The sequence below is a fragment of the Rhipicephalus microplus genome, chromosome X (assembly GCF_043290135.1).
Source record: "Rhipicephalus microplus isolate Deutch F79 chromosome X, USDA_Rmic, whole genome shotgun sequence".
Taxonomy (NCBI): domain Eukaryota; kingdom Metazoa; phylum Arthropoda; class Arachnida; order Ixodida; family Ixodidae; genus Rhipicephalus; species Rhipicephalus microplus.
In genome coordinates this window covers 301721423-301730640 of record NC_134710.1, presented here as the reverse complement: position 1 = coordinate 301730640, position 9218 = coordinate 301721423, and positions in this window count along the sequence as shown.

The following is a 9218-nucleotide window of genomic DNA, read 5'->3' as shown; positions in this document are numbered from 1 at the left end:
CGCCTTAAGGAGCTTCGCCCCTAAAATACCCGTCCATTGAAAGGCTAGCAGCTTCGCTGAAGAAAAAAAGAACCTTTGGCGAACCGCTAGAAGCTTTCATTGCAAACAGAGAAGATAAAATGCGATGCCTTTAGAAAAAAAAAACTGAACGAAAAATCCTATGGCACCTTATATGTATTTGTGTATTTGCCATAGGCGACTCCAAGGTGAAAGCCAGGGTTTTTGCAATGCCTTCAGGACACAAGAAGCTTTCTGCACCTCATGTGCTTTTGCAGCGTCTCCGAGATCGGCCATTCTTCGGCGTGATGACGCCATCATTTGCTGTTACAGTGATGTCACATCTTTTGATGACCTGTGGCATCTTTAAAACGGCATCGTATCCCACCATCATATGACGATTCTTTTGCATCAATCGTGTGAACACAGGTGGCAGCATTTGGCGCTTGATGCCGCACCTGAGCTTTTCACCTTAGAAAAACCCGTAGTACCGTACTCTGAAAAAACGTGTTCTCGTGGGTGGCTCGCTTAGTACCTATGAGCCGGTGTTACAAGACAATGAATGGTTGTGCATGGTCTTCATTCAATCAGTGGCGTTAATTTAGAACGAATCGCAAAGGTGAACACGCATCTTACAATGGCGGCCATGTATGTTGTTTTATAGGTACGCTTCACGTTTAGTACATAAACATAAAATTGAGCTTTAGAGTAGCATCTAAGGAAAACGAGCATGAGTGTCGGTGCCAGGTCAAGAAGCAGCCAATAGTAATGATAGACTAAGAGAGCACTCGACTACGCTCAATGCTCGGGATGACGGGTGCGCATTTCCCGTGCATTGCGGGAAGTGCAGTTGCACAGCACTTTTCGAGGAGGCAGATGTCTTGAGCTCGAGAAAGGGCAGGCGGAAAACGAGAGATTTTAGATGCACACCAGATTAAGATTGCTGCAGACGCGTGCATAAGTGCCCCTTCGGTGCATTTGATGAGAGAGGAAACAAACTTACGTGGCAGCAGTTAAATGTTTAAACTGAATAATTTGAACCCCGTTCCAGCTTTCTTAAATTGTTACCGGGTTTCGCAGCAATTCGGAAATTTGTTTTTCGTGAGAGTGTCTGTTGGAAATGCGTTTGCGTATAATCTTTCTTGGTGTCAAGCTTTATTTAAATAAATTCAGTTGCAAGTGAGCGTCTTTTCTGTCATGTCTTGTTTCTTCCTAACCAAATCCACGCTCCCCTGAAAAAGATGTCGAACCAACTAGCCAAACAACTGACCATTTTTAATCAATAGTAGAATAGTGCATAGCATGAGGGAGGTATTTTCTACGTACAATGTGTAAGCACAACTGGTAGGTATAAAATTTAGAGTATTTCCAGCAATGTCACTGAGGTTAAACAACGAAATAAATTGTTGCCAATTATTTACTATAGTATCTAAAGATGCAGCCTTTCTTTAACTTTAGCTGCCTTTCCCATCGTGTATACTTGTTCCCATTGCATTCCCCATCGTGTGTACATATATACCCTCCTGTGACTTCCACCAGAGAAATTTTCTATAAAGATTTTTTCTCTTTATCGTTGTTTTGTTGTTCTAAATAACGCAACACCAGTTGCATATACATCTCATTGTGAATGCCATCCAACAGATCGTCGACATGAATAACCATGAAGGGGTAGTCATTAGGTGCTTTGCATTTCAAAGCCAGCGTAATAATTATTCACAGCCCGCCAGAAGTATCCTGTATACAGCATCTCAGAAAGCTCGTGCTCCACAGTGCATGTTGGAACGACAATGAGCTCGTATTTTTGTTCTTCCTTTCTTTCTACTAATTGGAAGGGCGTCACATTTCAGGGTTCATTTTACGGCGAGTGCGATATTCTTAACAATCAAGAAAGTCAGGTACCAAGTTTAAAAGATGAGTCTTGAGGCGAGCCACTTGCAAGAGGTGCCGCCCAGCCCCATGAACACTATGGGGGTCTCAGCTGCCTGACCTGCTTCCCCTGGCTCCATGATTATCACCACTGCTCAATCTGCACATGAACTGATGCACACATGCGCTTAGGTTCCTGCTATAGGGACTAAAAACGTTTCATGGAAACAACCTTCGAATAAAAACCGGAATGCACATCTCTGCAGTGCCCATATATCGGGTCCTAGTTCGGTACTTGTCGCGCGCTCGCATTCAGAGGAATGGACGCCGCAGCTCTGGCATTCGCGTCTTAGTCTGCTCTCGCCAGTGGGTAACGACAGATCAGGTTTACGCACAATGTCGTTGCCTACACTACATGTAGATAGCTGGGAGAAGGATGATCGCCCCGAGGCACAAGGAGCGCTGCCCAGCGCTGTTCAAAGCGCCAACACGCACAGCACACGTTCCATGCAGCCACCTCCAGAACCAAGTGTTCCCAACATCCACAGCATCAGCAGCAGCAGTGCCGGAAAAAGCAGAAGCGGCAGGCGCAGCAGCCCGCTGTGCTGTCACATCGGGCCGGACATGTAGCGCCGTCAGGAGGGAGTTATTACGCCAGAACGGAGTTTCTCTGATGCGATTATGTGACGCGCTGTCGGACTCTTGACAGCTTAAGCTCGCCACGGCTCTCCCTCGCGGGCGCGCAAGCTTCTGAGCGACTCCGTACTATGGGAATGCGCGCAGCTGGTCCCGGGGCTGAGCGCCAGCACCCTTGGAAGCGGGGTGTCCCTTTACTTACGCAGGGGCGGAAAGGGGCGCTCGCGCGCGAGGACGGACGCTTGACCTGGCCAAACACGATAAGCGACCCGAGCCTGTTTGCTTAGCTGTCGCTCTTGTTTCGCGCCTTCCCTTCGTGGCGTGCTGCGGCGCGGAATTCTTCAGAAGTGAGCATTTACTTTGACGCTCCCGTCGAGAGTCCCACGTTTTGTAACGACCACGTTATGGATGAAGCGAGAGGAAAGGTTTCGAGGCGTTAACATCATCCCCTCCCTTCTAATATCTTAGTTTTATTTTCCTCGTTAAATCTCTTTGCAAGTGGATTAGACTTTCGGGGCCGAAACATTGTGCGCTTTGCTGAGCGTGAGGCGACAAACGAGATATTACGTCTCCGTTAAGCCCTTGCTAAGTATGGAGTGATCTAATATTCATTTATGGGCGTTACATATTCTTGCTTTTTTGCTGAATGCGAAGACTCCTATCCAGGAGAACGTTCTGGATGGTTGGGAATATATTCGGCTCTGAATTACTGCTTTAGCGAGTCAACGTATTGCCGTAGACGTGGAAGCAGACGAATGTTCTAATGTTGTGATTGAGCTGGAGAGAAGAAAAAAACGACGCAGTATACCGGTCACCAAAGAAACGTGTACCTACTCATCGTCAGAATTGCTGTCAGCCTTATCTCGATTGACGTTTACACTGACGTCTACTAACACGTAATACAGTGTCATTTATACACCATTTCAACATTTATTGAACACAGGCAAAAATTACGTTGGGGGTGCTTTGACCTTCCCACACCAACTCTTCAACAAAAGTTCTTGATAAACATATCTTATGTTGTCATCTCTTTCAAGGAAAAATGATCTTACTCGTTTGCAACCATTCATAACTCGTATTCTAAGGTACCGTATCAAAAGGCGCCAAGAAAAGCTCAGATTACGTGAGATACTGGTGTGAAAGAGTATTAATTGACATTAAAAGCAAAAACGTTCATGGACTCGCGGGCCGACTCAATCAGACTTACATCAAGCCGTGAGTCTGAGTTTAAGGGAATCCGGGTGGGTAAAATTTTTGTGAGTGTTGTTCGAGTGAGTCGGGCTCAGGAAAATTTTGGCTAGTCTGAGTTCGAGTGAGCCCTAAGCGCAAAATATATCTCATGAATGAGTCTGACCGAGCTCCAAAGTTTTTGCCGACGTATGCTTCTAAAAATGTAAACTAGAAAACTCAGCGACTGCTCACATTTCTCATGTAAACTCTTAGCCATTAAGATTACCTTGCTATATACTGTTGAAGATGTGTTAGAATTGGTGTTGTGACTTCATAATTGTTTTGCTGAGAATATCTGGCAGCTGTCCGTTTTCCCTGACTAGAAATGTACGGCTACCGTATTTTTTATTGCTGACAAATATCGAGCAAATAAATAAATATTTTATAACGCGTCTCTTTCCTACTTGCAGGCATAACAAGCGGCACTAAACTTTATTCAGAATGGATACCAAGGCCTGAGGAGCAGTCCCATGTGCACATAATTCCCATGAATCGAAAAGTGATATAAACTGAATTTAACTTAAAAAAAGACAAATGTGTGAGCTAGGCACACGCATTTCAATGCAATAAAAGAATGCTGCGTCTGCCATGTACGTGGCTCGGCAGCGTGCTTGTTACGTAATTCTGTTTACGTTTAGGACTCTCCATATTCCGCAAATAAAGTGTTGCCTCAAGGCATCCGGGATCACTGGGGCAACTGAACCCAACTTTCCATATAAACGATTTTTTATTTGTTGCACTGCGGTATCTCGTGCATGATTGCAATGTATTTTTGTTCACAAACCTTTGTCTTAAGCTCGTGCGGTCAGCACGCATTATTGGCCGCTTTATCTGTGTGTTATCTGCTACGGAGAGACTTAAGTTTCGAGTTAGCACTCGCCCAGTGTCTGCCTCCTTTCATCCTTTGTTATTGATCACGCTCGTCAGAACTGTAAATAAATATTTTGCCAGCAGAAGAGGACACTGCGTCAATCCGTTCTCCAGGTATTTTTTTTTTCTTTCGCAGAAGAGTAAACACGGAAAACAGATTGAGGAAACACCGCGTAAGTTTCTTATATATTTGAGGTACACAGAAAGCCAAATCTCGTGTTCGCATGTTAAACGAAGAAGCTTAGTGTAGTGCAACGAAAACCTGTTGCAATTTACTTCGGCCTCAACACTGCGGTATTATTATTTAGGACACATTTTGTTAGTTCGCTATCGAGTTGTCTTGTTTTGGATATGAAACGAAAAAAAAAAAACTTTCCACTCGTCACACTCATGCCACCGTGCGAGATGAACTATCGCTCTCGAGCGGATGTACTATTAAAACAGTTCAGGCCATAATTAACGCACACACTTGAAACTTTACTCACGCATTACCATAAACATGGTACTCTAGTCCCCCCCCCCCCTTCCCTTTTGTTTCTCGTACCCTGCAAATTATAAAGCAGGTTTCGGGCTCAGCTGCACGAAGACACCCTGAAACATGCGTGTAAGACTCGTGTAACTCTTTCGAGAACGTGTACTGAAAATTTTTTCCGGAGCCTGTAATAAACCCGCACAAGATGTAACGTGCTTGAACATCACACAAAGCACGGTCATTCCGCGTACCTCGTCGCCTTCACAATATAATCACGCGTAGTTCACTTCTGACAAGGGTCAGAACAATTTCCGAAGTTCGTTTACCGCCTCCAAGAAAGAAAAAAAAACAGAGGACGTTCTTATTAATTATCTGCGGAGCCCTTAATTAAGCTACGCACTAGATAACTTGCCTGCGCATAAGCACAGCCCTGTTTTTTTTAGGCATCGTGCAGCAGTCAGCTGTCTCGCCAGAGTAAGAAACACTTCTCCACACGTCGCACAGCACTTTAAAAAAAAAAAAACGGAGCACATAACTTTCATTAATCTACAACCTATGTGATGCATATTTTTTTTTTAAGAATTCGCGTCACATCATCCCTAATATTCCTCTTTCGTTCTCTTAAATGCGAGCTTCATAAGATAATGATACGAGTGTTGCAGGAAAGGAGAAAACATATCTCAAGGTTATTCTACACTCTCCCAAGCAGCGTGGTGTATATTAAACATCACCGAATACTAATGAGGGGGCATAATACACATCACACTTATAAAAGGAGTGAAAATGACTATTTAGCTTCTTTTTTCCATTTTTGAGGCCTTCATCCTCCTATATACGTCCAGTTGTGCCCGAACACGTCACCGCTAACCGGAATTCCCTCCCTAAAATTAACTTATATACCCCCACACAGTGAAAAGGGCGTGCCATTTTCCAATGGGTTTACAGCGACACTTTTAAATGCAAAATACTTCTTAGCGAACTTTGGAGATTTTAAGCGTATCTGTCTATCTATCTATCTAGCCGCCGACGACTTTTAGCTATCCTGGCTGTTTGTATAATGGGATCTATACCGAAATTGGTATGACATAACATGACTGTATGACGAGCATAAGTTACCCGTCATAACATGAAAATCTTGACATCATGAATGTAATGATTTACATGCCATGGTCCTACTGCATGCTCTTGCGGTAGTTTTGTTTACATGCCATATCGCCAAACCGGTATAGTATGACATGACTTCATCGCGAACATAAGTGGCAGGCCCTCACGTCTAAATCATGACATGCGTGTCACGTAAGAGCATGACTATATGCCACGCTCATGATGCGCTCACGGTCGTTTCGTCAGTTTCACATACACCAAATATGGTGTTACGTGACGTGAATGGAAGATGAAGGTATATGAATGGTGCAAACATGATAATCATGACATGCGTGTCACGTAAGAACGTGACTACATGCCACGCTCATCATGCGCTCGCGGTCGTTTAACTAGCTTCATATACACCAAATTTGATATTACGTGACATGAATAGATGACGAAGGTGTGTGACAGGCGCAAACATGATAATCATTACATGCGTATTATGTAAGAACATGACTACACGCCACGCTCATGACGTTCTCGCAGCCGTTTTTCTGGCCTCACATATACCAAATTCAATAATACGTGACGTAAATGGACGACGAAGGTAATTGATATGTCCAAACTTGATAATCATGACGCACATGTCATGTCAAACCTGACTACATGCTACGCTCATAGTGCGCTTGCGGCTATTTTGCTAGCTTCACATATACCAAATTTGGCATTACGTGACATGAATGGACGATGAATACAAATTCCAGGCGCAAACATCATAATCCTGACAAGGAAGTCATGTACGGCCTAATTCAGGCCCGAATCGTGAGGTTGTGCTGATTTTAATGTGACAGTTCAACCTTCCTCATTCGTTCTTCGCATATGACCAATTACCACTGTACATGGGTTCTACAAATTCTTACCTTTGGCTTCTACGACCGAAAGTACCCGAATTGGTTCCTTCCTAAACTACCTGGTTCCTTCCTAAGCATACTTCTGTCTCTCAGCCTAAAACTATAGCCTTATTTTAGAGTGCCTTTTGATGAGAAGCAGCGATTTTTTCTTAAATTGGATCCAAAAGACCGACCACAACTTTGTACTGATGTGCCTTCTTCTACACGCCATTTTGGTGTGATCTGCTAAGCCTTTTTCTTTTCTGCAGTGGTGTAATTTTGCTGTGTTTTCTTCAAGATGTCTTTAAAAGGGCATACTTGCAATATTCTCTACGAATTTTCGTAACGTGTAGCTAAGCCACTTCCTGTCTTTTTCACTGCATGCGATGTCGAAAACAGATGCTTTGTAAGACCTCGTTGTGCGGGTGGGTAAAGCCTTCAGTGAGCCCTTTCCCGAATGCCTTCAGAAAAGATCAGCCTTTGTCGGTTGACACTAGAGTATTGAGGGCACGGACGAGCTTCTACGGAGCCCACGCACGTGGCAAACATCAAATGCCTTAGTTTCACTTCACTCTGAGCTTAGATAAGGCGCGCAAGGCCACTGTAATCTTCAAATAACAAGGCCCTACGGCTTCCAGCAGCATACGCGTTCACGAAGTCGAACATTGTTGCGGAAGGACGTGGACGCTGCTTGAATGACAGAACAATAACTGTAGCTATTGTGAGCTCCCTTCTTTTCCTTCTTTTCTTTCTAAAGTTTTGTTCGTTTGCCATGGCAGCTAGTGTCCGAGGCTTAATTAGTGAAACGTTGATCCTTTAGAAAAAAGTATCACCACTGACACCTTGTATTGTGTGAGGGTTATGACAGGGCAGTGAACGCATGCCGAATACACACTCCACATTACCGAATAGATTGAGCGAGGTTGGTGATATTAAGTTAACATGTCTCACTTGAGGTGCTGCCACGTTGACAGTTCCATGATGGCATTACCTTTTTTTTTACTTAACAGTTTGTGTATATATGTATACCCAACTGTACCTAGTCACCCGATCAGCTCTCCCTTCTCTGCCCTCTAACTAGTGGCTTAAAGTGTCATTCATTCTTCACACTGAGACACCCAGCTGGATGCGAAGCCTGGTGGGTACAACTTCTTAACGCTGCAGTTTCCCCTTACTTTTTTCAGCTTTCATGGCCCAACATTGCCAAGCTGAGAGATATGAAGCGGTGCGTGGGACGTCAGCAGTTTGCCGCGTCATTATAAAACTACCCTGTGTGACTCTATACTCATTGCTTAAGTGGTAGCTAGAAACGTTGCAAATCTCATGTTGCTTCGAGCTAAGCAACTCCTAATATTTCACGATTCTCTCACTTATAGGTTACGTATTATGAGAGTTAAAGGGAGTCTTTTTACAAATACTTGTAGTATATCGTTTCCGAAATCGACCAGAACACACGTGCAGACATGGCACCTGATAAAATATGTCACTTTTAAAGTGTGGTGACCGGGTAAAGGGGTCACTTTTATGCATTCATACTTGATGAATTGACGACACGGTGCTAACAAAGACAAGTTAACCCACTTTGTGGAACTGCAGCTTACTACAGCTACAATTACAAGATCAAGTTGTGCTGTTGCAATGCAGAGGTGCTAATAAAATTGCTTGCGACTGGTGTGAATTTGGTCAGTGTGATGCTTGACAGCGAGAAAAATTACTACTTTCAGTATGGGCTCTATAATTCACTGACCCACAGTCAGATGTCCGTAATATTCACCGTCGCTCTGTATTGTAAAAAAAGAAATTCTTACATAAAGCTTGCATGTAAATTGTCGTTGAATAGGTCTCCCTAAAGTACATCATGTTAATGAAGTATTTCATTTATTCGTTGTAAATAATTTATTTTCTTTGAGTTACCTTTCTTTGAGTACGAGTTTTTTTTTCTCTCTCTCTTTGCGTTCAAACTTTCGACAGGCCCTCTGGAACTGGCGTGTGCTCCTGCCACAGAAGGGGTTGCGTACACGAGTAAAATATCCCGGAACTGGGGCCTCCCTCAGTTATCGGTTTGAAAGAACTCTGATCTGGCCCCGGGCCTGCAGCTATGGCCGCCATCTTCGGCGCGGATTTTCCGCGTCTCGTACTGCGCGTCACGCCCAATTGGTGCTTATCGATCT